General features: G+C 41.8%; 1 long non-coding RNA gene across 1 annotated transcript; it reads right to left on the bottom strand.

Moving 5' to 3' along the window:
- Positions 1 to 1,985: 1,985 nt before the first annotated feature.
- Positions 1,986 to 3,642, bottom strand: LOC136287557 (uncharacterized). Its single transcript, XR_010720170.1, has 3 exons — positions 3,555 to 3,642; positions 2,170 to 2,392; positions 1,986 to 2,008 (listed from the first exon to the last, which is right to left on the bottom strand). It is a non-coding gene; the product is annotated as an uncharacterized lncRNA (long non-coding RNA).
- Between the last annotated feature and the right edge of the window lie 324 nt (positions 3,643 to 3,966).

A 3,966-nucleotide genomic window follows, 5' to 3' on the forward strand; every position in this document is an offset into this window, starting at 1 on the left:
TTCAGGCTCTATTTCAATATTTTTTATCTTTGTGATTCTGATATTTACATTCATCATTACAATTCATCTTTTATATTATGTACATTATACATCATGTATTATGTTTATTATACTATTATATTTATTATAGATATTAAATATAGAAAGTTATATATAAAATAATTTATTTATTATGTAATGTTATAAATAATAATACATTTCATTTAAATATGATTATGTACATTATAGATGTTTATATTATGTATATTAAATATATTTATAAAACGTGTAGTAAGTAATAATATATTGTGTATTTTTATTGATATTATTTTTCATATCCTATACTTTTTGTTATTTTTCTTTTTCATTATTTTTTTAATTCGTTTGTTTATATTTTAAACGATATTTTACACTAGATGAATTCATGAACCTAACACATCAGAAACACAATTAATTTGAATTAAATGAGCCTGGTTTTCTAAGGGGTAAAGTTTTAATCTTTATTTAGATAATATGGGCATATTTTCTCTATCTGTATGGGGTTTTTTTGGTGGGTTGCGGGGGATTTTATTTTGGGGGTTTTCTTTTTTTGTTCGCTTTGTTTTGGATTTCTTTGCTAATAAACAAGCAGGGTCGGAGAGTTACAAAATAAAACGTCTACTTTGTTTTTATTGCTCCCTCTGAAATACGCCTCGACAGCCTGGACAGCAGGCTGCTGCTGGTAACACTGTGCACGGGTAGGAGGAGACCTGGTCGGGGCTGGGAAGGAAAAAACGGCACCACGGTGGTCACAGCTTTCTCCCTTCAGGAGTTTTATGGAGCAGAAAATACGGAGCTTTTGCCAACTGCGCTCTCTATGACATCCCGACGTCCAGCGGGCACCGAGGTCATTTCTCATCTTTCTTGCCAACAGCCAAACCCCCAGGCGCCCGGGGGAAGAAAGAGTATGGGGAAAAAAAAAAAGGAACAAAGAAAACATGAAAAAATAAACCAAAACTATAGAAAATAATAAATAAAATTAAAATACCAAAAGAAAAAAATTTCAAAGTAACAAAAAAGTGGAAAAAAAATTTAAACAAAAAATTAAAATAAAAAACGAAAAGTAGTTTTAACAAGTAAATAAATAGCTAAAGAAAAAAAATAAAAATTAAAAAACTGAAGAAAAAGTCTTTGAAAAACCACAAAACGCAACATGAAAAACCACAACAAAAGAGCACAAAAATACAAAAATAACAAAAAATAAAAGACAAAATTAAATAAACGCAGCTCTCACCTCCTGCCACTGCCTAAAAAAGCGCCATGGCTTTCCTCAATTATGCAGCAATAAGGGAAACAAACCCAGTGCCCCCCAGAACAGAAGGTTTTCTAGACAATTCCCACTTCTGCTTGGAAACAAATTCTATTTTAGTGGGAAGCTCATTTTGGACAAACATCCAAATGTGCCAAGGTAGGAAAGAACCAGCCCCTTGTGTCCAAGGAACAGCAGCTAGGCCTGGATTCAGGTTTTAATGGCATTTATGTAATTAAAAATGCAGTAAATTGAACTTTACAAAGAGACGAATCGTGGCAAATAAATACTTCAAAGTTTTCTTGGGAAATCACAGAATTTTGTGGAGATGGTGCTGGACAATTGCTGATTTACCAACATTAATTGGGTAAATTTCCTTAGAAATGTGCTCTACAAGGTACAAAAATTCCAATTAGGATGGAAAATTGGAATAAATAAATATTCCCTTACTAAAATCAGAGAGAAAATCAGAGTTATTCCTTCAATTAAAAGGAAGGAATAACATCCAAATCCAAGCCTGCCTGGAAAACAAGCTCAGGAATTTCTAACATTGAAAACTTTTGCAAGAGTCATGAAGTTGGTGAAAGTTCATGGAATGATGATTTAAAATCTGCTTCCTCTGCACTGATTTAAAGGGAAGTGGGAATTCAACAGGTCCAGTTACTCCCATCCAACCTTGGACTGGGATAAGGCCTTCCAGTGGCTTCACTTCCTACTGGCTCTCTCCTTTTCGCCAACTACCTGCAAGAGGAAAAGCAACAGGAATAAAGTCTCAAACAGGATGGCCTTGGTCCAGGCAGACTGAGGTGCAGCTCCCAGGGAGGGAGGCCAGGCTGTGCCTCGGGGAGCTCCGGGAATCTGGGATTGCCCGTGGGATTCAAGGGCTGGAAAAGCACACCCACCTGCCAGGTTCAGTGCTGGGACAGAGCAAGGCCGGGGCTCGGGGGCAGCAGTCAGAGCTGGGACTGCAGGAGAACACCCCAAACCCGGGTTAAACATCCGGCACGACACGCAGCACGCTCCGGGAGAAACTCGGGTGGGAGAAGCCCCGGGATGCTCCACGTTCCTTGCCCTTGGCAGCTGTGCCAGGGCCTCCCTCAGAATGCTGACCTCACCGTGCAGCTCCTACAAAACAGGAGAACTTATGGGAATCGCCCAGAATCCCTGGACTTCCAGTTATTAAGAACCACAGCTGCAGCGAAAGGTGCCCAAACTCTACTGCAAACCAGCAGGGCTGAGGAGACGCAGGGATTTATTCCCGAGGGGACACAAGGATCCCTCAGCCAGCCAGGATTTCTCCCAGGCTCTTCCCACTGCTCTCTAAGGACACAAACAGCAGTTTTTCCCTCGAGTTCCCCTTTCCATCAATGCCAAGACTCGTGTTCTCCTCCAACCCCAGGTTCAGGAAGGAAAGTAGGAATATTATCACTGCACAGACTGTCCAGGAGGGTGTGACTGAGGCAGCAGCACCAGCTCCCACTCCACTGCTGCTCTGGATTCCTGAGCAGCTCCTTTCCATCCTGCCCTTCCCAGCACCATTCCCTGGGTGCCATGTCCACAGACACCTTCTCCATGCAGCTTAAAACCCACAGACACCAACAGAAAGGAGATCAAAAATCAATTCACATGTTGCTAGTCAGAGAGAATGGGAGAGGCCTAAAAATCTGCATTTATTTTAGAACACTAGAGCAATTTCTTCATGACCCTGACTATCAGTGATGGGCAGATAAACACCTTCTTTAACTTACTACCTGCAAAAACATCAAGTTTCAAGTTTAGTAAAGATAAAATTTTGCTGCAAAAATAAAAGAGGTGGGATGTTGGTGTTAGTGCTTTAACCTTCGGACATTAGCGGCTATTTGTAAAACAAATTCATTATTGAAGCAGCTAACTTGAAAATAAGGGGTTTTTACAATAAAGTTGACCAAAAAAGAGTCTCAAAATTAAGATATAGGCTGCACAAATATTTAAGAAAAAAAAAGTTGTCTTTCGTGCGTATAACCTGCCAGCCTCTCATGTTTTCAGTCCTTACCATTTATTTTTACCAAGGTGATGATTAAAACCTTGTCAAAAGCTCAAAAAAAAAAATTCCAGGACAAGGCAGGTGTTTTCCCAAGCACCCTCAGTGTGGAGCTGTGTCAGCCACAAGTGTTTGCTCCCTCAGCCCAGCCCGGAGCAGGCTCCAGCTGCTGCCCAGGGGGGTTACCAAGGGACTCACCTGTTTGAAGCTGTAAACGCAGGTGGCCTGCACTGGAGTGCCAATAAATGTGAAATGTGTGACTCTCACCTTGAATAGCGATCGATCTTCTCAGGGGAGCCCCTCACCCAGGATGGGGGGCTCTGCCACGGATTTCATCTCTCCGCATCTGAAACAAAGTCAGGACAACAGTCAGAGTGCTGCAGGATACCTTGACAGCTCCAGACATCTTGTGGCAATCTAGGAATACCCTCTACAGTCTAACCACACCCCACATCACAAATTTCAAGCCCCCAGGACTATTACCCTCGTACCCCTACACCCAGACTGAGCAGCAAGGCAGAGCAGCTCCGGGCCAAACACACACCAACACCCGTGACACAGCACAGGACAAACGAGGGGACGCAACAGGGACAGAAAACTCTGGCAAGAAGAATGACCCTGAGGGTCCAGAGAACTCGGAATGAGATGACCGAGGTAAGATGGAAGGTGAGCTGGCCAG

Source organism: Chamaea fasciata, unplaced genomic scaffold (genome assembly GCF_029207755.1).
Source record: "Chamaea fasciata isolate MVZ Bird 193981 ecotype frontalis unplaced genomic scaffold, bChaFas1.0.hap1 SCAF_3, whole genome shotgun sequence".
Taxonomy (NCBI): domain Eukaryota; kingdom Metazoa; phylum Chordata; class Aves; order Passeriformes; family Sylviidae; genus Chamaea; species Chamaea fasciata.